This window comes from Saccopteryx leptura, chromosome 4 (assembly GCF_036850995.1).
Source record: "Saccopteryx leptura isolate mSacLep1 chromosome 4, mSacLep1_pri_phased_curated, whole genome shotgun sequence".
In the NCBI taxonomy this organism is placed as follows: Eukaryota; Metazoa; Chordata; class Mammalia; order Chiroptera; family Emballonuridae; genus Saccopteryx; species Saccopteryx leptura.
In genome coordinates this window covers 38350067-38375255 of record NC_089506.1, presented here as the reverse complement: position 1 = coordinate 38375255, position 25189 = coordinate 38350067, and the positions used below count along the sequence as shown (strand labels likewise).

Below are 25189 nucleotides of genomic sequence, written 5' to 3'. Positions count from 1 at the left end.
GTATATGTGTTTCCATTTACTCATGGTATCTATTATATCTTTTGGTGAAGTTTTATAGATTTCTTCATATTTCTTATTGATATTTTATATTTTAGTTGCTACCATACAGGAACCAATATTATCATGATTTTGCTTTATTGGGTATTATTTGCATGTAAAAGAACACCTAGTTGTTGTATGTCAGTTCTTAAGCTGGCTACCTTGCCTGCTGAAATTTCTCATTGTTTCTAGAACTTTGTCGGTTGACTGAGATTTATGAGGTAGTGTATCATCACTATAGAATGACCAGTGTCTAGAGCATTTCCATGGCCGATGGTAGGCATTCCCACTTAGGACCTGTCTGTACCTTTCTTCATTAGAGTCTTGTTCTGATTCTATGGAAATGCTTTACGTATTTTACATTATTCTAATGTTGACAGAAATTTCCAGTAAATGTTTGTCAGGTATAGGAAAGTTCCTCCTGCGATTTCTGGTATTTCCAGAAGTTATTGTTGAATTTAGTCAGCTATTTCTTCTGACTAAGAAGATTGGGGGTTGGAGCAGCTACATGTGGATCTCATTTTTTTTCTGTTTATTTTATTGATTTTAGAAAGAGGAAGAGCCTGACCAGGCAGTGGCGCAGTGGATAGAGCATCGGGCTGGGATGCCGGGGACCCAGGTTTGAGACCCTGAGGTTGCTGGCTTGAGCGCGGGCTCATCTGGTTTGAGCAAAAGCTCACCAGCTTGGACCCAAGGTTGCTGGCTCAAGCAGGGGGTTACTCGGTCTGCTGAAGGCCCGTGGTCAAGGCACATGTGAGAAAGCAATCGATGAACAACTAAGAAGTCGCAATGTGCAACGAAAAGCTAATGATTGATGCTTCTCATCTCTCCATTCCTGTCTGTCTGTCCCTGTCTATCCCTCTCTCTGACTCTCTGTCTCTGGGGGGTGGGGAATAGAGAGAGGAAGAGAGAGAGAGAAGGAGTATCTGTTCCGGTATGTGCCCTGGCCAGGGCATGTGGATCTTTTTTTTAGAAATATTTTTTTTAACACTGTTTTTCTTGATTGCCACCTTTATTTATTTATTTATTCATTCATTCATTCATTCATTTTAGAGAGGAGAGAGGGAGAGAGAGAGAGAGAGAGAGAGAGAGAAAGGGAGTAGGAAACATCAACTCCCACATGTGGCCTGACCAGACAAGTGCAGGATTTTGAACCGGCGACCTTGGCATTCCAGGTCAACGCTTTATCCACTGCACCACCCCAGGTCAGACCTGTGGATCTTCTTTTTAAAAATTTAGTAAGTTTTCTAATTTTCAACAATCTTAGCATTGTTGGAACAAACTCTTCATAGACACAATACTCTTAGTGTACTTCTATATTTGATTTGATAATATTTTAGTATTTTTATGTCTCTGAGATAACGCTTTTTATTCGAACATATTTATTCTAGAATCTTTGTGTGATAGTTTTAATACCTGAAGTCTTCTAGGATTTTATGTTGCTGTCATTCTCAGTTGTAGTACCTTGTTTCTTTTGTTTGTTTGTTTGTTTACTTCTCTTTACTGTGAAACAACTAACCCCTTTAGAATTTTGCCCATAGGAATTCCTGTGCCTCTGCTGAAGGACAGATCCTCCACTGGGGATTTTATTCTTCTTCCCCAAACTTACTAACAACTTGGAAACCAAGATAAATTAAAATCCTACCTTGGGGTTTTTCAAAACCCCAACAACTAGTATAAATTCACACCACAAACACACACAAAAGCTGGCTATGTTTTTAAATTCCCCTCCTTCGTACAGGTCCAAGAGTGAGAAAGATAGTTTTCTTTGCTGTCCTGTTGTGCATGGCAAATTTATTTTTCATTCTAGCTTTATGAGAATGGACTTCGTTGGACTTTCCAACTAGGGCAGGCTCTGGGCCAGAACCTCCACGCAGTGTTCCCCAGTCTTTGTGTGGCCTGAGAAGGCTTGGGAAACTCTGCCCGGGCTCTGTCTCCTCCCCACCCACTCTGCACCTTGGGCCCCACGCGGCACCCCGAGGAAGAAGTCCAAAGCTGCAGGGTTTGGCTTAAGGGGAGAAAGACACTGTTGGTACTAACAAGAATTTCTGTTTCCACTTAGGTTTTGGCCTCTGTGGATTTTTTTTTTAAACTTCATGCCATGTCAGCAATGCATTTAAAAAATACTTTTTTAACATATTAATCATTTTCATTTGAGGGTGGTTCAGGATATCTAGCCTGCCATATTACTGGAAATAGATGTCTTTTATCGACTCCTTTCTGCCCATGAAACATTGAGTTCCTAGACACCAGGAACCACAGTTGATTTATTTTTACATCCTGGGACCTGGCACACATTAGTGTATGCACAGGAAATATTATTTGAATGAATGCCAAAAACAATCATTTCAAGTTCAAGTAATTGGTTTGAAAATCTAGGTACGACCAAGGCAATTTCCTTTCTGAAAACTCTGAAGGCTATAATTAAACATCACAGTATGGATTAGAGAGTTCCTTGTAAAGCTGGTTATCCACACGAACTTTCTGTTTTAGTCAAATTAATTAGTAAGTTGACTGATTCTACTTTAATTTGAATCACTTGGGATTCAATCCAATAGGACAGCATTTTGCGTTGTAGGCAAATTGCACAATTATAGGACTCAGATTGCAAAGATTTAGGAAAAATATTCTCAGCATAAAAATGTTGCTATTTCTGCCTGACCAGGTGGTGGCGCAGTGGTTAGAGCGTTGGCCTGGTACACTGAGTACTGAGATTCGAAACCCCAAGATTGCTGACTTGAGCGAGGGCCGCAGAGTTGCTGCCTTGAGCATAGAATCCTAGACATGACTTCATGGTCACTGGCTTGAGCCCAGAGGTCACTAGCTTGAAGCCCAAGATTGCTGGCTTGAGCCCAAAGCTGCTGGCTTGAGCCAGAAGTCACTGGCTTGAGCAAGGGGCCACTGGCTCAGCTAGTACCCCCCAGTCAAGGCACATATGAGAAAGCAATCAATGAACAGCTAAGGTGCCGCAACTCTAAGTTTATGCTTCTCATCTCTCTCCCTTCCTGTCTGTCTGTCCCTATCTGCACCTCTCTCTCTTCTGTTTCTCTTTCTCACACACAAAAATTTACAATTTCTGCTACTTTACAATGATATTTCACATTCCTTCATTGGTACTGACATTCGCCATGATTATCTCAGTGATCCACTTCTTCCTATTTCAGCAGTTACCTCTTCAATCAGCTTTTAGGAAGTATTATATACACTGTGGTAAACACCGACTACAAAGAAGGCATATTCCTACCTCAGTGTTGTCCCAGTTAGAGACCAATGTTAGTAATTGTAATTCAGTAAAAAATAAACAATAGAAGTACATTTTGGGCACAGCAGCAGCACAGAGGAGAAAGTGAGCCATTGCAGTTCAGAGCAGACAGGAAGGTTTCACTGGAGAAGAGGCTGCTGTGTTGGAACTGGAAGGGAGTAGGTTTTAGCAGATCAAGGGTGTCAGGCCATGGAGGCTGGGTGTGTGTGTGGGGGGCAGAAAGCAGTATCTGGCCCAGCCTCCCCGTTCAGTGTCCCAGGCTGCCCTCCTGTCATGGGCAAGGCTTCTTACTGCTCATGTGTGCTCAGATTTTAATGCCTCCACCAAGGATTCGCAATTTTTCTTGACCATTCTTCAGGACGATGTTCCCTGACCCTTCCAAGGTGACTTTTAACCAGATGACCGTGCCTTTTCCTCCCCTTACTCATCCTCGATAACTAGGACATGTTTAAGTGCCACTGGCCTCAATCCCCTTTCCTCCTTTTCTTTTAAATATTCTATAGGATTTTAATTTGTTCCTTGCGGCAGATCTCTTCTTATGAGAACTAAGTTGCAATTTAACATTTTAACTAAATGCAAGCTCAAAGTGCCATGGTCTCTATTTAGAAATGTGAGGGATAAAACAATACAAACCAAGGGAAAACACAACCAAAATATCCTGAACATATTCCCTTCTTCTGTTTTTATGTATCCATCCTCTTTATTCAATTTGCATTTCTTATTCTGAATTGAATCCGGGCTGCAGATATTTTTCATAACTCCTCTAGTATTTCGGTAGACTCCAAAGTGCAATGTGACCCCCAGAAACTACCTGATACATTAAGGGTGCAGAAAGAAAATATGAGACTACTTATAATTTATTTGTGTGTTCTCCTTTTAAGAGTACTAACTTTTATGTTTTATAATATATATGAGTCCATTTCATGTGCGTAATGTATAAATATGCACAGATTAGAGGCGCATGTTCAAACATCATTTGCTGATGGGATGAACAATGGAGACAGTTCAGAGAACACTGGTTTATTTCATGCTTTTCTTGAGCAAAAATGCTTCTGGTTTTAAAGCATATTCTACCAGACAGCTGCCCTTGTTTCTTAATCTGCTGTTAGTTCTGCTTACTTTTAAGACTTAAAGAGAAGAAAATCTGAATCATAAACACAGTCTTATCTTGCTAATGTTTTGTTCAGTGATAAGAGTCTTGCTGTCTTTCTGATTTGTTTTCCAATGCCAAGAATTTCTGAGATGCATTGGGAAGCCGGAGGTTCCTGGCGGGTGGTGAGGGAGATATTTTGAGGAAAAGTGTGAATTGGCAACTCCTCCCTCAAATCATATTATAGAAGCGCAGACGGAAGTGGACTCCAACTGGCCGTGGAACCCAAGGTCTTTCCCGACTATCAGACCTTAGAAGCGAGGCCTTCCTCTGATTTGCCTAACCACCTGCTCATGTGAAATCCTAATAAATACCTACACCATGGTTTCTTAGACCCAGAGGTTTTAAAATGCCACTCTACTTCAAAAAAACAAAATTTAAACAATTTTAAAGCCCAGTTTTATTCTTTTTTGCCAACTCAATGAGAAATGCACTACAGCATTTTATAAGTTTAATTTTAAGTTTGATTTCTTTATTATGCGTATTTATGCCATAATTCAAAATTAATTTTATGACCCTTTCCAGTATATACTATAGTGTTTGTAATCTAAGTTTCTCATTTTATTTATAGTGTGATTGTGGTTATGATAAAGTGTCTTTTGAAGTTCTGAAATGGGTTAATAGAACTCCTTTTGTTTTGGGGGTTTTATTTTGTAAGTTTATTTATTTATTTTTTATAGAGATAGAGAGAGAGTCAGAGAGAGGGATAGATAGGGACAGACAGACAGGAATGGAGAGAGATGAGAAGCATCAATCATTAGTTTTTGGTTGTGACACCTTAGTTGATCATTGATCTCATATGTGCCTTGACCAGGGGGCTACAGCAGACCGAGTGATCCCTTGCTCAAGCCAGTGACCTTGGATTCAAGCTGGTGAGCCTTGCTCAAACCAGATGAGCCTACGCTCAAGCTGGCGACCTCGGGGTCTCGAACCTGGGTCCTGTACATCTCAGTCCAACGCTCTATCCACTGCACCACCGCCTGTTCAGGCTAAGTATTCTTATAACCAAGACATCTGCTAAGCTCCTCACCTTGTTGTGTCATAGAAAAAGGCATCTTGGAATCTTGGGCCTTTGATAATTTATGGTTTGAAATTTGTGTCAAATAAGAAAATTTAGCACTGTAGTCCAGGCACCTTTTTAACACAGGTCATTCCTAAATAAGTTTTTTGTTCTTTCCAACATAGTTGGAATGTTGCCAAGTTTTATTTGCGAAGAACATGTGGCCACCCAAGGCACCCCACACAGACTTGGCAAACTCTAAGTGACCCCTACAGGTCCCCTGCTCCACCCCTACTTCTTGCAGACATCTATAGGGGGATCCGCATGCCTTGGAATCTCTCTACTCTCCTCTTACCAGTTTGCTAGGCCCTCCTTTAGTGAAGCTGGTGCAGTTTTCAATAATTGAGTAAATGTTTGTCATGACCCAACCACAGACGTGCAGCCCTTAGGCGCGAATGAGGCGTCCGACAGTGGGGCTCCAGCGGCAGAAACAGCTGGCTCAGCAGGCGCTATAACTAGCCAGGCTGTGAGGCCTCCATCAGGCCACTTAGGTAGGAGTTTTTCCTGCAGGCACCCTTCTGCAAAAAATTGCAATGTGGTGTCTGAAATCACCTACAGAGACGGATCTTCTCTACTTTTTAGCTGGTTTCCTTACCGAAGACTTGGTGTTCCATCTGAAGACAGGGAAAAAGAATAATACCTCCTGTCATGCTTAATCGAATGGGTTATTGTGAAAACCAAATGAAAAAAATGTGAACAAAGGCACTCTGTATGTTATAACACTTATCATCTCAAGTTGTTCTGCGTCAGAGTCGACTCCTTTCTCCAGCCTCTTTGTCATATTCGAATGCTGGGTTGCTTGGGTGGCCCCTGGTCTTCGGCAGTTTAAGGAAAGGCTCCCACTTTCTTACTCTCTCTGAAGTCTCCCAGGCTCCCAGAACAGGGAATACATGTTCACAGTCACCGGGGTGGCATCCACCCAAATCTTCCCTCTCTGAATGGCACCAGTGCATCCACCGCCCCTCCCTGTCCTCCCAGCAATCATTGTCTTCAGAAAAACTTATCATTCTTTTTTTTTTTTAATGTATCTTTTATTTTTTTTTAAATTATTTTTATTTATTCATTCATTTTAGAGAAGAGAGAGAGAGAGAAAGAGAAGGAGAAGGGGAAGGGTGAGGCCCTGGCCGGTTGGCTCAGCGGTGGAGCGTCCGCCTGGCGTACGGGGGACCCGGGTTCGATTCCCAGCCAGGGCACATAGGAGAAGCGCCCATTTGCTTCTCCCCCCCCCCCTTCCTCTCTGTCTCTCTTCCCCTCCCGCGTCCGGGGCTCCATTGGAGCGGAGATGGCCCGGGCACTGGGGATGGCTCCTTGGCCTCTGCCCCGGGCGCTGGAGTGGCTCTGGTCGCGGCGGGGCGACGCCCTGGAGGGGCGGAGCGTCACCCCTGGTGGGCGGAGCGTCGCCCCTGGTGGGAGGAACGTCACCCCTGGTGGGCGTGCTGGGTGGATCCCGGTCGGGCGCATGCGGGAGTCTGTCTGACTGTCTCTCCCAGTTTCCAGCTTCGGAAGAAGTACAAAAAAAAAAAAAAAAGAAAGAAAGAGAAGGGGGGAGGAGCAGGAAGCATCAACTCCCATATGTGCCTTGACTGAGCATGCCCAGGGTTTTGAACCGGTGACCTCAGCATTCCAGGTCGATGCTTGATCCACTGCGCCACCCCAGGTCAGGAAAAACTTATCATTCTTGATATCTTTTCCTTATGGTCTTCCTTTCTGATTTTTTTTTTTTTTTTTTGCCCAAAAGGCTTATTTAAATGCAATGGATTTCTAAATCAGGGAAGAGATATCTTTGAATATGGGGAGAGGATATGACCTTTCATTGGCTTTTAAATGTCATCGCATTAGCTTCTTTAGCTTTTGGGTTTCAAGCAGCTCAGGGTCTATTAGATCCATAGTTAGCTAAACCTTATTTAGAATCCTATTTTGGATTTAGTTAGCTAAATCCTTTGATAGAATGCTATTTTAACAAGCTCAGAGAAACTTCCATTACTTCCTGAAAGCACCCTGCCCTGATGGGGGAGTGGTAAGTGAATATAATTTAGTAGAGAGTGAGATTCATGGTTGTCTTTCAAACCTTGAAGGTGTACTTACTGATTGTCCCATAACCTCACTCACAAAAATTTTCTTAAGGAAATAATCAGAGATGTCTGGAAAGATTTACATATAAAGACATACATTTCAGTTTTAGTTATAATTTATGTTACTATTTATGAATATTTTAAATAAAAATTAGAAACAAGCTAAATACTTAATTATAGAAAAACTAAAAATTTATGCTTAATTGGATAATGGGAATACTGTATAGGCATTGAGAATTTCTATTTGGAGAACGCTTAATGTTTTTTTGTTTTGTTTTTACGGAGATAGAGTCAGAAAGAGGGATAGATGGGGACAGACAGACACGAAGAGAGATGAGAAGCATCAATCATTAGTTTTTCATTGCGACACCTTAGTTGTTCATTGATTGCTTTCTCATATGTGCCTTGACCGTGGGGCTACAGCAGACCGAGTAACCCCTTGCTCAAGCCAGTGACCTTGGGTCCAAGTTGGTGAGCTTTGCTCAAACCAGATGAACCCACTCTCAACCGGTGACCTCAGGGTCTCGAACCTGGGTCCTCCATATACCAGTCTGACGCTCTATTCATTGTGCCACCGCCTGGTCAGGCTGGAGAACACTTAATGAAATGAAGATGTATACCTAGTCTAGAACTAAAAAAACAACAACAAAGCAATATGTAAACATTTTTATTCCAAGATGGAATTTTTAGTTTATGTGTCTATCTGTTCGCCTGAAGACCTATTTAAATGAGTGAAGAAACATGAAAATAAATTTTAACTTTCATATATAGAATTTATCCTACAATGAAAAACAACTCAATGTGTGAGATGAATTATTGGAGTTCATGGCCTCCGTGAAGGGAATGAATATGGCAGAGAATCTGTGCAAGTTCTAATTAGCATTCTCGGGGAAATTTGAGAAGATATTTTTCACGCTAAAATAGGGACAAGTAGCTATAAAAAAAATCGTCACCACAAATTTTCAAATGAAATATGACCCAGCAGTTCTACCTCCAGGGATTTATCCTATGGATATACACATGGCAATAACTGTGTAATGGCTATTTGAATTTGAATTGCATTTTGAATGGCAAATTGAATGGCTATGCCAATAGCATATTTGCAATAGCAAAAGATTTAATGCAACATAAGTGTCTATACCCTGAAATAATACACAATCACAACAACAAAAAAGAATGTGGGAGATATTTGTTTACTGACAAGGAAAGATCTCTAAATATATTCCTAAATGAAAAAAAAAAGCACATGTAATACATTGTGTACTATTCCTGATGTACTAAAATGAATCTGTGGTGTTTGCATGTCTGTGTGCAATGGCAATGCCTATGTGCAGAGAAAAGACTACAAGTCTCAATATCAACATGTAATTATTTGTTTTATATTTTGGGTCCTAATCCAATACTACATTATTTTATGTATTTATTGCATTATTTATTGCCCAAATTGTTGCAGCTCTGAACCTTGGGAGCTATTTTTGGTTGGTTTCTGTATCCCTTTGACATACTCCCATCCTTTTGTTTTTTGAACATGTTTTTATTCAAGCATTTCTAGATCCTCCAGACTCATTCTGTCCTTTCCCAGCCTCAGCCCTAGAATGGACCATTTTCCCAAGGAGTCTGATTCCTTTAAAGGTGAATGATGTTTAGATAACAAGAGCTGGGTTCTAGGTGTGCTTGTTGCTATTGGTTATCATTCTTTCCAGGTTCTCTTAGCAGATGAAGCTGGGAAATAGATGTCTGTATACTGACCCACTAGTATAAATATATCTATACTTATTTCTGTATCTATATGTCTGTAGATATAGTAAGCTGAACACAAATCCATGCTGATATAAAGAAATGAATGAATAAATAAAGAAGAAACAGGAAGTTAATCTCCTTCTTACAGAAGAATTCCAAATAATATATATAAATATACCCCTCCAGGAGGTAGAGCTTAATCCTCTTTGTCCCCCCGTTTGAGGGTGGACTAGACTTGGTGACTTCCTTCCAAAGAACTGAGTCTGGAAATGGGATAATGATAATATCATAGAGGAACGGTCTGTGATCCAGGTTAATGTGACCAGTGATAGGTCATGTTGATGTCATATAGTCCAGATATGATCATGAGGAGAAATCAGGCATTTCACCTTCAATATTCTTCCCCAAATTTAAAACCTTTGTCTAAACACAATGAAAACATCAGAGAAACCCAAATAGAGAGACATCCTACATCATACCTGATGAGTGCTCTTCAAACTGTCAAGGTCTTGAAAGAGAAGGAAAGACTGAAGAATTGCCACAGACCAGAGGACACTAAGGAGATAGGATGATTAGATTCTGAATTGGATTCTGACACAAAAAAAGGACAACATACAAAAGCTGAAGAAATCCAAATAAAATCTGAAGCTTAGTTAATAGTGATGTACCAATGTTAATCTCTCAATTTTGAAAAAGAGTACCATAGTTGTATAAGACACAAACATTAATGGAAACTGATGGAGGGGTATATGGGACTCTCCTTTCTTTGAAATTTATTCTGTAAATCTAAAATTATTTTAAAATTGATTGACTGATGGTGGCACAGTGGATAGAGTGTCAACTTGGAACACTGATGTGGACAAGTCCTGCCGGGGGTGAGGACGATGGAGATGCAAAGACCCGACTCTGGGGACCAGGTTCAGTGATGCAGATCCACTTTATTCAGGAAGTAAACTAGCTTATATATATATGGGTTCAGCCAATAGGATGTTACAATGTGTCCTTCATAGCCAATGGCTGAAAAGATCAGGTGGTTGCATGGTTGGCGCTAAGTCACTTCCTTATAGCGAGCGAGCTTCCTTCCTGGGTATGCCCAGGAGGGTTCTGGGAGCTGAAGTATTCTCACAGCATTGCATCAGCCACAGCTGCTAGGAATGCGCTCTGCGCTCCACCCACACACTGAGATCTCCAGTTCAAAACCCTGAGGTCTCAGGCTTAAGAGTAGGCTTGTCCACTTGACTGTGGGGTTGTTGGCTTGAGTGTCTGATCATCAACATGATCCCAAGGTCACTGTCATAAGCAAGGGGTCACTGGTTTGGTGTGAGTCCCCCAGTCAAGGCACATACAAGAAGCAATCAATGAATAACTAAAGTGAAGCAACTATGAGTTGATGCTTCTCACTCTCCTCCCTCTCTCTCTCCCCCTTCCTGTTTCTCTAAAATAAATAAATAAAAATTTTAAATAAAATTATTTTAAAATAAAAAATTGTTTTAAGAATGTAAATCTTCGCCCTGGCCGGTTGGCTCAGCGGTAGAGCGTCGGCCTAGCGTGCGGAGGACCCGGGTTCGATTCCGGCCAGGGCACACAGGAGAAGCGCCCATTTGCTTCTCCACCCCTCCGCCGCGCTTTCCTCTCTGTTTCTCTCTTCCCCTCCCGCAGCCAAGGCTCCATTGGAGCAAAAATGGCCCGGGCGCTGGGGATGGCTCTGTGGCCTCTTCCTCAGGCGCTAGAGTGGCTCTGGTCGCAACATGGCGACGCCCAGGATGGGCAGAGCATCGCCCCCTGGTGGGCAGAGCATCGCCCCTAGTGGGCGTGCCGGGTGGATCCCGGTCGGGCGCATGCGGGAGTCTGTCAGACTGTCTCTCCCTGTTTCCAGCTTCAGAAAAATGAAAAAAAAAAAAAAAAAAAAAAAAAAAGAATGTAAATCTTCATTTAAGACTACACTGTATTAAGAATAAAAAGATTTAGACAAAGTATGGCAATTTATCATACTACTGGGAACAATATGCAAAGAAAATATAACTGTTATCACTATTAATGAATGAAAAACATAGCGTCTCTCTTCCCTTTCTCCTTAGTCAATAGCAAGAATTCAGCTGGTGGGACCAGTGCATTTGTTGGGGTTGGAAGCTGAGGTTTCAGTGGCTCAACCAGCAAATTTGGCAGGGCTGGGCTGGGGAGGACATCTGTGTGGTTGGCCCACCAGGCTTGGGGCCAAATAGATAGTCTGAATGGCCAAGAGTTTTGTCATACAGGACAATTGAGCAAGTAACTAAATGAATTGAGGATAACACCTATATTACAAACTCTTAGAGGATTTCATTTATGAAAAGTGGAAAGCTTAAATAATCTCAGTTGTACTGAATGAGAATTAGTTATATCAATATGAACTCATGGTTTTTAATATGTATAGCGACATCAGTATAGTTGTGTGTGTAGAAAACAATGTTTCCTAGTTTTGTCCACTTAAAGGGTCAGAAGCAATGATAGTCCAGTAGTAATGAGCATATCTATCACCCAGAACTCAGTTTCTAATACCATTTTTCACTCAAAGGAACCAGAGCTTCTTGGAGAATACAAGCTGAGCCTAGAATATCTTCTTGTGTCAGAAAGCAAGGAAATTCCAAATATATTGGGACCATGTCAAAATGATATAGGAGCCATCTTGAAGGAGATCTATAGGCCAAATCTGAGCATCACAATAAATAAGAATAATAGATTATGACCCTTGAACAAAATAAGAATCTGTAGATTCCTTCTGACATAAACAAATAAGTAAATACAGTAGAATGTCAACCAGTAAAAGCAGAATGAGTGATGGAATTAGAAAATCAACATTTGACATTCATCATGGTAATAATTTAAAAACATCAAATTTATATGATAAATTTAAGAGCTACAAGGAGAAATCAAAAACAACAGGAGTTTTAAATGCATCTTTTATTTTATTATTGGGAACAAATGGACAGAAAAGTGAATTAGGATGTGGCAATCCTGATTAGCATAATTAATGAAGAAGTCCAGTCTTTATATGTCAAACTTTGCACCTTGAAACAAAATACACCTTCTCTTCTAGTGTCTACAGAAGAGTCACAAAATTTGATCATGTTATTTATTAGTCCACAAAGAAAACCTCAACAGAATAAATCTAGTTGAGGATTATCTCAGTGAGCAAATGTGATTTTGAATACATAGCCTTTAAGATCAGCTTTGTCCATCAGTTTGAGCTGCCTTTGCCTTTTAGTGTATTTTGTCTCTGAAATAATGCAAAGATAGGTAGCCATATTTTTATCCAAAAGTAATTTTACTTCAAGCTGCTGTTCAGATTTTCGCTAGTACAAGGTGTCACATTGCTCTCAGAGAATTCTACATGAAGTTTTGTGACATCGTACTGGCAGATAGGGTTGTCATTAGTTTTCATTTCCATTTGTGTGTTGCTATTTCTGTTGTGGATGTTAGGAGTATTTTAAAAAGTATATTTGCTGGTTCTCTCCCTCTTAATAATTTAAAAACACAACAACTATATTGTATGTTTAAAAAGCAAAAACCTACTTTGTCATTTTCTATTTTTAGTTTCCTACTAAATAATAGCATGTTGCTTTTATAACGAGAGAAACAATGTTATGTGTTTATTTTCTGAATCTTTTGTTAAGTTCATCAGTGAGTCTGTAGGAACCTTGAGGTGAAGAGATCTGAACAAGTTTCTTTAGTAAATTTTGTAAGTGAGAGACTTTCCTGGAAGTGATAGAGATCAAGTCTTTTTGACTCTTATAGGCCAGAACTCTGGCCACGCCCCCTGCCCCACCCCCCGGTCGCCATCTCGCTGTTTCTGAAGGGCAGGCTTGCTCCCGTTCTCCAGCGTGGGAGACCTGTAACATGCACGAGTCCTTGGGTAGAATATTGATTGTTTCAACCTTTCAAAATGGGTTAAGAATCAATTTACAGTCACTCTTATGGGAGAAGGTTAATAGAAATTTTAATGAAACATTTGACTTTGACAGGATTGGAACTCAATGGCTTTGAATTTGGAAACAAAGCCCTTTCCTGTTAAGACCATCAGGTCTGAGGTTAGCAGCTGTCCAAACTTCCAGATGGAAAAGCAGTCACCGGGAGCACTCTGCCTGGTCCCCTGGTGCCAGCAAGTATAATGAGCACAACGACGGGAAAATGAATGGCCATGTACCCCTGGAAACCAGAGGCAGACATTTCATGCATAGTTATATCTTGACACTTTCCAAAGGTCAGCTCCGCGGGAAAGTTTCATGACTGCTGGACTTAGCACAATGGCCCGGTTATGTTTGATGCTTATGTATTAATAACCCTCTCTTCAGGAAGAGTGGGGTTACTCAGTTGGCCTCTTTGCTGCTCTCATATTCTCACATGAGAGCTGAGAGGCAGGGAGAAACCCCTGGGTTGGAACACCACAGCTCATTCCGGCCACTGGCCACTGAGGCCTTGTCAACACCCACACTGTGCCCGTAACACCGCAGTCAAACCAGTGAGTGACAGGGAACTAGACATCCAAACACCAGCTAGTTGTGTTCCCATTCCTGGTGAAAAAGAGATACTAAAAATTAGTCCCTTTTTTTTAATATAATCCCAATATCAGCCTTCCCCTGCCACTCTGAAACGGTCTCTCTAGGACACAGTGGGAAAGGGAGGGCTCTCTCCCCCACAGTGGAGTGGGCTGTCACCCACACTGAGTTGGCTACCTCATGCTGTCGCAGGTCGGATCCTCACACAAATAGTAGTTCGTTCACTCACCCTCACCTGAGTTGGCTCTTGTCCACACTTGACTTGAGTCTCTCAGCTCTGTGCCCACTCCTGAATGGGCTCCTTTATCCACCATAGCCACCCACACCAGGCTGGCTCTCTCCCTCTGGCCTGAATCAGCTCTCCAATCCACACCTGACTCTGTTCTTTCGTTTACGCCCCGGTGATTCTCTCGCAGACATCGAAGTTGGCTGTCTTCTGCACCACTCAGCTGGCTTCTCCCCCAAAGCCCAGTTAGCTAGCTCTCCGGTCCCTGAGTGCATCGCTCACCACACCTTGTTGAGGAGTCCTTGGATTATAGGTTGTGACCTTGCAGAGTTTCTAGTCTTATAAGAGAACATTGCAGAAATCTTGGCAGTGGCATGGAAGGGTCTATTTCTACTTTGAGCATTCCCAGAGTCGGCCTGGGAATGGATCAGGGGTACAAGCAGCCCATACCATAGGGAGTTGGCAATCTTAGATAACATATAATAGTTTGCACTTGAGGGTTTTAAGGGGTTCAGGGGCTGTGAATAAGAGCAAGAAAGGTAGGTAATTAATGATAGCCAATAAAGGACAAAGGTGTGAGGAGTAGTTAGGGACTTCAGTGGTGAGGCCTTTGGGAAAATATATTGGTATTCTGGTTGTAAAGTAACTCTCTGAGCTTTATTGCCAGTAGTAGAGCTAAGCAGAAAGCTGTGCCGGGTAGTGAGAGATCCTTGCGAGAAGGGAGAGGTTTAGATAAAGGCAGTCCTGTGAAGATTCATAAACACAGTTTGCCTAACTCCAAGGTAGTAGAAAAATAAGAGGTGTTCATGGTGGATATGTTGGCCTCAAATCTGCTAGGAAGGGGTGGGTGCCCACTGATAAGGGTGCTCATTTCCCCTGTGCTCTTAGTTGTGGACACACGGGAGGATTCACGGAAGAAATTCACGGGAGATGGATTTGCAGATGCTTGTGCCCTTTTGCACTTTAAGGTCAGGCAATCTTGGGTCCCTTGTTTCCATGCAGACATCCCTACCTATAGGGATTTTGGAGAGAACAAATTGCCCAATTTGTTTCCTCTAAATTGTTCAGTTGTCCAGTCATGAGCTGCACTGTGTTTACTTGGCCTTCCTACAATGGTCATCACAGTGTTGACCTCGCATATATAATTCAGAGAGAGGAAAATTTACGTTGCGGTTTGCGATAACATCTATAACTATTTGTGAGAGCTATTAGTGAAACTAGTAACTAAGGCAAAAACTGTCTGGGTGTCCAGAATAAGACCGAAGTAATGCTTCCAGATATTCTAATCTATGTCCATATAGTTAGAGGCCTGCCGTTATGTATCTTTGACCAATCGATTTTTGAGAGAAGGCAATGGGAACAGAATCTGAATCTCTCTGCTATGGGTTTAGCTCATGATCTTGGGGGTATTCTGATTTCTTGAAGATCCATAATGGATATTTATTCTAATAATAATAGCCAACCTTTAATGAGGGCCATAAGTGCTATTGTGAATGCTTTATGTATATTTGTGAGTTTAATATTACAGCAATGCTATGAGGTAGAGATTATTATTACCCCTATTTTCCAGTGAGGAACCGGAACCACAGAGCTGCCAGAGATTGGGAAAAAAGCGATCAGTCAGGGATCCTAAGTGCTGATGGAGTCTAGAAAGTAGAAGAATTCAGAGGGTGGGGTGTTGGAATGTTGAGTTTGGGGCAGGCTAGGGGAGAGGGACCTGTGAAGAGGAGGCTGTGCACGAACACTTGGAGGGCAGGTGAGAGGGAGCTTGGTTGATTCAATCACTGTGTGTCCTTGAACTGTAATAAAATACAGACCTCCACCATCAGACATGATTCATGAGATGTTTTCTGGTCCTTGTAGTTTAATCAGAGACAATGTTGACACATAGATTTTCCCCAGGGAATTCATTAATTGAGTTGTCACTAAATTGAGGTGTCATTAATTGTTTTTTTTTTCCAGTTTTTGTTTGCTTTTCTTTTATAATCATTCTTATAAGTGTTAATTTTCTGCTGCTTCTGACTTCTCAGAGAGCTCTTAATTTTATTTATTTATTTATTTTATTATTATTTTTTTTTACAGAGACAGAGAGGGATAGACAGGGACAGACAGACAGGAACGGAGAGAGATGAGAAGCATCAATCATTAGTTTTTCATCGCGCGTTGCCACACCTTAGTTGTTCATTGATTGCTTTCTCATATGTGCCTTGACCGCAGGCCTTCAGCAGACTGAGTAACCCCTTGCTGGAGCCAGCAACCTTGGGCTCAAGCTGGTGGGCTTTTGCTCAAACCAGATGAGCTTGCACTCAAGCTGGCGACCTCGGGATCTCGAACCTGGGTCCTCTGCATCCCGGTCGGATGCTCTATCCACTGTGCCACTGCCTGGTCAGGCAATTTTATTTATTTTTTTAAAATGTACTCAGTCTGCAGCAAAAGGGATTTTCAGTTAAGTAACTGCTTAAAGCTGCCAGTTAGTTAAGAGACGACTAGGGAGCAGAAATCTTAAATCTGATTCAAAGTATTATGCTTTATTCACTGCAAGAATGATCTCTAGTTTTAAAAGATGTTTTTCTTTTTTTTTTTTTTCATTTTTCTGAAGCTGGAAACAGGGAGAGACAGTCAGACAGACTCCCGCATGCGCCCGACCGGGATCCACCCGGCACGCCCACCAGGGGCGATGCTCTGCCCACCAGGGGGGCGATGCTCTGCCCATCCTGGGCGTCGCCATATTGCGACCAGAGCCACTCTAGCGCCTGAGGCAGAGGCCACAGAGCCATCCCCAGCGCCCGGGCCATCTTTGCTCCAATGGAGCCTTGGCTGCGGGAGGGGAAGAGAGAGACAGAGAGGAAAGCGCGGCGGAGGGGTGGAGAAGCAAATGGGCGCTTCTCCTGTGTGCCTTGCCCGGGAATCGAACCCGGGTCCTCCGCACGCTAGGCCGACGCTCTACCGCTGAGCCAACCGGCCAGGGCAAAAGATGTTTTTCTTTAATAAGATTTTAAAGTGCATATTTGAGTTCGGGATAATAAAGAGCTAAAGCTTAATGAACAATTCAACTTGGGCAAAATAATAGGAAGAATTAAAAAATATATGAACAAATTATTTTGCACTCTCTGGCTTTGTTTCCAGCTACTTTATTAATCTGAGGACAATGTTAGTCTGCTCCAGAGGCTCCCAAACTTTCTTATTCAGGGCACCCTTTTAGTGTTCTGGTAACTTTTCCTGGAGCCCCTTGGTCAAAAGAAATACCTAACACCTCTGTTTATTTAGTAGTAGCATCTAAACAACTTAATAAGTACTTGTAGCCTCACGACTAGGGAAGCCACTTGAAAAAATAATACACATAAATTGAAATAAAAAATAATATTTCAGGTCATCCTTAAATAACCACTGTTTCTTGCTAAGGCATCAGCACACCTAGTGGTTGGTCACAGCGCAACTTCTCAGTCTGCAGTGTCATAGAATACAGCACCCTCGTTTCCTGTTGGTGAAACAGCAAGCACCCTGTGGTACGTTGATTTTTGCCTGGTTCTTGCTTTTCATTTTTCATTTTATTAAAATATTGCTTTAATTCTTTAATTATAGTTGTCATACAATATTATATAGTTTTGGGTGTACGGCATCATGTTTAGCCATTTATAAAACTCATGAAGTGATCATCTTGAGAAGTCTAGTACCCACCTGACTGGTTCTTGCATTTTATCAGGGCAGCTGAAGAAAACTCTGCTCCCCAAAGACATGATGTCATCTAAAAAGGCACATATCTGCAGGCTAACGTTGAAATTGTGAACTCTTTCAAGCTAGTAATTCCTGGGAACGTTGCTCTGTATTGTAGGAAATATAAAGTACCCTGAAGCTCACTGGGGGACTGTGATTCTCCCAGAGTTCTTCAGTGCACAGTTTGGGAACCACTGGAGCAAGTTCAGGTTCAAATTTGCAGCCACCACCTTGGGAAATGAACAGACATGAAATTAGCCCGAAGGCTCCTCGCCCATTGTTCTGTGACTAAAAGATTTGTCCATTTGTAAAACACTTTTCTTTTTTTTTATTTATTTATTTTATTTATTTTATTTTTTCATTTTTCTGAAGCTGGAAACAGGGAGAGACAGTCAGACAGACTCCCGCATGCGCCCAACCGGGATCCACCCGGCACGCCCACCAGGGGCAACGCTCTGCCCACCAGGGGGCGATGCTCTGCCCATCCTGGGAGTCGCCATGTTGCAACCAGAACCACTCTAGCGCCTGAGGCAGAGGCCACAGAGCCATCCCCAGCACCCGGGCCATCTTTGCTCCAGTGGAGCCTTGGCTGCAGGAGGGGAAGAGAGAGACAGAGAGGAAAGCGCAGCGGAGGGGTGGAGAAGCAAATGGGCGCTTCTCCTGTGTGCCCTGGCTGGGAATCAAACCCGGGTCCTCCGCACGCTAGGCCGACGCTCTACCGCTGAGCCAACTGGCCAGGGCTGTAAAACACTTTTCAATAGCAATAAAAGTCAGTCAAAATTTTTCGCTTCTTCACTCATCTGACTGCACATAGTACGAATTAATTAAGGTCTTCCTTCTTGGGTGAGGAATATTAAATAACAACGAAAAGAATATTCTGACCTTAGCTACGTTTTCCCGTGTTCAACCCTATTTGGAAACTACGGTCCAGTTTTTTCATTCTGAAGGCCGCTGGGGAGGGTGCCCCTTTCTCAAAGGCTGCTCGGGGTCGGTGACTACACTTATTAAGCCCAAACAGTGAGCACTGGACAGACGGAAGTCCTTCTTACATCGAAGGCAGGTCAGCCTTCATATGATCCCCAGAGGACTGTGACCGAGTTTTTATGGCTGATCAATACCATCAGGAAATTATCATGTGATAAAGGTAATTAGACCCTATATAAAGCCTTATTCATATTTTTTTCCTGACCGAAGACCCAAATAGGCTTCTGAAGGATTAAAATATTGGGAGCTGCAACAATTTGAGCATCTATAAAAGATGGTCTATGTGAAAAACGTACCCGAATTCCTTGCCTGAGTTTTACAGAAAGAGGCTCAGGCAGATGGAGTTCTCTCTCACAGTCACACTTTGGGAAAAAATTAATATTATTTAAGTGAGTAAAGCCTTCAATTGGCTATAAATCTCTCTTAATCCATGCTCTTAATTTGAATGTTTTCTTATTAACTAGACTTTTGAATCCCTTTCAATTTTTGAAATCCTTCTTCTGCTGTTAAATTCTCCATAATCCTGATATAAATGTTTCTTTCCCCCACCTCCCAAGTTTCAAAATAAAAGTTCACCAGAGTGAGAGAAAAAGAGATGGCCTCGTTATATAAACATGTGGAAAATCCCTTCTTTAAATTCATACATTCATGATGATTCTTAAATGTGAGAAGATGAATATATTTCCATGAAATTTCATTTAACACATGATCTACACAACATTGGAGAAGATGGATAGAGAAAATACATCCTTAATTTAAACCCAAAGATAACAGCTAATTATATACATGTAGATTCTCACTAACTGATTTTAAAAATAAACTTCTTATTTTTGAATAGCTCTTGATTTAGTATAGTTCCAAGACCTCCCAAATCCTACATATACTATGTGTTTTCCTACACATATATACTTATAAAAATATATAATTTATAAAGTAGGCACTGTTAGAGACTGACAACGATAACTAAAATAAATTAGGACAGCTATAACAACAAACTATATTCAAAGTTATGTGAATATGGTCTCACTCTGAAAATATTGTACTAGACTCATCTTTCTTGCTGTGATGATGTGAGATGATCCAATGCCTACATGGTGAGATGAAGTGAGGGCAATGCAGAAGGCGTTGTGACATAGCGCTAGGTTACCACTGATCTTCTGACAATATGTCAGAGGGACGATGGCTCATTGAGCCACAGTGATGTTCACAGTTGGATGTCAGGAACAGACAATGTCGCTGGTTAGGAAAATTTAATGTTTTTGGACTGCAATTGACCGTGGGTAACTAAAGCCACTACAGATAAGGGAGAGACTACTGTATATAAAAGCTTCAAAGGAAACTATTCAGAGAATTTCCACAGAGCCCATACTCATTTCTCCTATTGTTAACATGTTGTCATACATTTGTCATAACCAGGAAAACAACACTGATACATTCCTCTCTATGGGAGTTCTTTCTATCATTAAAATTCAATTTCTTTGTCAGTTCAATATCTTCTCCCACTCTGTGGCTTGGCTTTTAGCTCTCGTAGGTTTCTTATTATGAACAGAAGCTCTTGATTAAAATATAGTTTAATAAATGCACCTTCTTTCATGATAGTGGGGTTTTTTTTGTGTGTGTCCTGCTTAAAGTATCTTTTCCTACTCTCTGGTCATAAAGACATTTTACTGTATTTTCTTAAAATTTTTCTTTATTTTAATTTTAAAATTATTAAGAGAGAGAGAGAAAAATACAGATTTTTGTTCCATTTACTTACATATTCATTGGTTGATTCTTGTATGTATTCTGACCAGAGATCGAACCCACAACCTTGGCATGTGGGGACAGTGCTTTAACCAGCTGAACTACTGGGCCAGGATTCTTTTTTTTTTTTTTAATAGTTCTTTTATTGTAAAATACACATAATATAACATTTACCATCTTTTTATTTTTTCAAGGGAGAGGTGAGAGGCAGAGACCGATTCCCACATGGGCCCGACCGGGATCCACCTGGCAATCTCCCCACAGGGCGATGCTCTGCCCATCTGGCACTACTGCTGCATTACTTGGCAACTGAGCTATTTCAGCACCTGAGGTGAGGCCATGGAACCATCCTCAGTGCCCGGGGCCAAATTTCTCAAACCATGGCTGTGGGAGGGGTTGGAGAGAGAGAGAGAGAGAGAAACATCGGATCATTTACAACAACATGGATGGACCTTGATAATATTATACTGAGCAAAATAAGTAAATCAGAAAAAATTAAGAACTATATGATTCCATACATAGGTGGGACATAAAAATGAGACTCAGAGACATGGACAAGAGTGTGGGGGTTACAGGGTGTGGGGGGCAGAGGGCGTGGGTTGGGGGAGGGGAAGGGCACAAAGTAAATCAGTTAGAAGGTGACGGAAGACAATTGGACTTTGGGCGATGGGAATGCAGCATAATCAAATGTCAAAATAACCTAGAGATGTTTTCTCTGAACATATGTACCCTGATTTACCAATGTCACCCCATTAAAAATAATCAAAAAAAAAGAGAGAGAGAGAGAGAGAGAGAGAGTGAGAAGGGGGAGGGGTGAAGAAGCAGATGGTCTCTTCTCCTATGTGCCCTGACTGGGAATCAAACCCAAGACTTCCACACACCGAGCTGATGCTCTACCACTGAGCAAACTGGCCAGGGCTAACATTTACTGTCTTAATCATTTTAAGTATATAATTCACTGGCATTAGATATATTTATAATGTTGTACCATCAACCTGTACTCAAAAAATTATAAGATACTGGAAAAAAATTGAGAAAGTTACAAATATATGGAAGCCTATACTGTGTTCATGGATAGGAAAAATTAACATAATTAAAATGTCCATACTACCCAAAGCAATCTACAGATTCCATTCAATTCTTATTAAAATACCAATGGCATATCTCACAGCTATAGAACAAATATTTAAAAAATGTATATGGAACCACAGAAGACCCTGAATAGGCTCAGCAATCTTGAGAAAATATGACAAAGTTGGATCACTACCTAATGTCAAACTATACTACAAAGCCATAGTTACCAAAACAGCATGGTACTGGCACAAGAACAGGCATACAGATCAATGGAACAAAATAGAGTCCAGAAATAAACCCACACCTTTGTGGTAAATTAGTATTTGACAAAGGAGGCATAACATGCAATGGGGTAAAGATAGTCACTTCAATAAATGGTGTTGGGAAAATTAGACAGATATATGCGAAAAGATGAAACTAGACCACTAACTTACACCATACACAAGAATAAACTCAAAATGCATTAAAGATTTAAGTGTAAAGCCTGACCAGGTGGTGGCACAGTAGATAGAGCATCGACCTGGGATGCTGAGGTCCCAAGTTCAAAACCCTGAGATTGCCAGCTTAAGTGTGGGTTTATCCGGCTTGAGCACAGGCTCACCAGCTTGAGCACAGGGTTACTGGCTTGAGAGTGGGATCATTGACATGATCCTATGGTTTCTGGCTTGAAGCCCAAAGTTGCTGGCTTGAGCAAGGGGTCACTGGTTTGGCTGGAGCTCCCGGTCAAGGCACATATGAGAAGCAACCAATGAACAACTAAAGTGCTACAATTATGAGTTGATTCTTCTCATCTCTCTCTCTCTCTCAGGGGAAAAAAAGATTAAAACATAAGTTGTAAAATCATAAAAATTGTAGGGGAAAACATAGGCAGTAAAATTTCAGACATTTCCGGCCTGGCATGCAGAAGTCCCGGGTTCGATTCCCAGCCAGGGCACACAGGAGAAGCGCCCATCTGCTTCTCCACCCCTCCCCCTCTCCTTCCTCTCTGTCTCTCTCTTCCCCTCCCGCAGCCGAGGCTCCATTGGAGCAAAGATGGCCCAGGCGCTGGGGATGGCTCCTTGGCCTCTGCCCCAGGCGCTAGAGTGGCTCTGGTCGCAACAGAGCGATGCCCTGGAGGGGCAGAGCATCGCCCCCTGGTGGGCATGCCGGGTGGATCCCAGTCGGGCGCATGTGGGAGTCTGTCTGTCTTCAGAAAAATACAAAAAAAAATTTTTTTTTCAGACATTTCTTGTAACAATATTTTTGTCAATATATCTCCCTGGGCAATAAATAAAAACAAAAGAAAAAATAAACAAATGGGGCTTCATCAAACTAAAAAGCTTTTGCACAGCAAAGAAACCATCAACATAATAAAAAGGGAACCCTCTGAATGGGAGAACATGTTTGCCAATGATAATTCTAGTAGGGAGTTAATTTCCAAAATATATAAAGAACTTATATTTCTCAACACCACGACAAACAACTTGATTAACAAATGGACAAATTATCTTTCCTTACCCTCTGGTCATAAAAACATTTTGTTATATTTTCTTTTTTTAACAGATTTTTTTTTCTTTTGTGACAGAGACAGAGAAAGGGACAGGTAGGGACAGACAGACAGGAAGGGAGAGAGATGAGAAGAAACATTAATTCTTTGTTGTGGCACCTTAGTTGTTCATTGATTGCTTCCTCACATGGTGCCTTGACTGGGGGCTACAGTAGACCGAGAAACCCCTTGCTCAAGCCAAAACCTTGGGCTCAAACTAGTGAGCCTTGCTCAAACCAGATGAGCCCATGCTCAAGCTGGTGACCTTGGGTCCTCCACATCCCTGGCCAACACTCAATCTATTGCACTACTTCCTGGTTAGGCTAGCCAGCCCTTTAAATATACGGAACACTTCACGAATTTGCATGTCATCTTTCCACAAGGGCCATGCTAATCTTCTCTGTATTGTTCCAATTTTAGTATTTGTGCTACTGAAGCAAGCACAAAATTACTACTATTAAAAAAACATAAATAATAAGTATTGGTGGAAATTGAAGTACTTGTGTGCTGTTGGTACTAATGTAAAATGGTACATCCCCTGCGGAATACAGTATGGTGGTTCCTGAAAATATTAAAAATAGAATTACCATATGAGCCAGCAATTCCACTTATGCCTATATGCTCTAAAGAATTGAAAGCAGGTCTTGAAGAGGTGTGTGTACACCCATGTTTATAGCAACAGTATTCACAATAGCTAAAAAGTGGAAGCAACCTAACTGTCCATCTATAAATAAATGGATTCCATAGGATATTATTCAGCCTTTAAAAAGAAAGAGTTTCACCTGACCAAGTGGTGGCACAGTGGATAGAGCATAAGCCTAGGACTCAGAGGACCCAGGTTTGAAACCCCGAGGTTGCCAGCTTGGCGTGGGCTCATCCAGCTTGAGTGTGGGCTCACCAGTTTGAGCATGGGGTCACCGGCTTGAGTGTGGGATCATAGACATGACCCCATGGTTGCTGGCTTGCACCCAAGGTCGCTGACTTGAGGAAGGAGCCAGTGGCTCAGCTGGAGCCCCAACTATGAGTTGATGCTTCTCATCTCTCTCACTTCTTATCTGTCTGTCCCTCTCTCTGTCTCTGTCTCTGTCTCTGTCTCTCTCTCTCTCTGTCTCTCGTGCACCCAGAAAAAAAAGAGTTTCTGACACATGCTACAACATGAATGGATATTGAGGACATTATCCTAAGTGAAATAAGCCAGTCTCAAAAAGAAAACTACAGCATGATTCCACTCATATGAGGTATTTATGGTAGTCAAATTCATAGAAACAGAAAGTAAAACCATGTTTGATGGGGGTTGGGGAGGAGAGAATTGGGAGTTATTGTTTAATGAGATCAGAGTTATAGTTTTACAAGATAAAAGTAATGGAGATGGGATGATGGTGATGGTTGCATAAAACTATGAATGTATTTAATACCACTGAACTGTACACTTAAAATGGTTAAGATGGTAAGCATTATGTGTATTTCACCACAATTAAAAAAAAATCTGTTAGTATGATCAGGCGGTGGTGTAGTGGATAGAGTATTGGACTGGGACATGGAGGACCCAGGTTTGAACCCTGAGATCACCAGCTTGAGTACAGGCTCATCCGGCTTGATCTCAGGCTTACCAGCTTGAGCATGGGGTTGCTGGTTCAAGGTGAGATCATATTCATGACCCCATGGTCATTGGCTTAAGCCGAAAATGTTGCTGTCTTTAAGTCCAAGATTGCTGTCTTAAGCCCAGGTCACTGGCTTGAGCAAGTTGGAGCCCCCCAGCTCCACAAGGCACATATGAGAAAGCAATCAGTGAACAACTAAGGTGCTGCAACCGAGAATCGATGCTTCTCATCTCTCTCCCCTCCTGTCTGTCTGTTTCTGTCTTTATCTCTGTCTCTTTTTCTCACTAAAAAATAAATAAAATAAAAAAATAAATGGAGGGCCAGCTATCAGAAGAGCAAAGGAAAAAATAAAAGAAATCAAGCGAAAGAAGATTATAAGTTTAAAAAATAAAATGACAATTAATAAGTACATATCAATAACCTTAAATGTAAATGGATTAAATGCTCCAATCAAAAGACATAGG

General features: G+C 41.6%; 1 non-coding gene across 1 annotated transcript; it reads right to left on the bottom strand.

The window, feature by feature from the left end:
- Positions 1–23461: 23461 nt before the first annotated feature.
- LOC136404621 (U6 spliceosomal RNA) lies at positions 23462–23568 on the bottom strand. The gene has a single exon (XR_010751342.1). It is a non-coding gene; the product is annotated as a U6 spliceosomal RNA (small nuclear RNA).
- Between the last annotated feature and the right edge of the window lie 1621 nt (positions 23569–25189).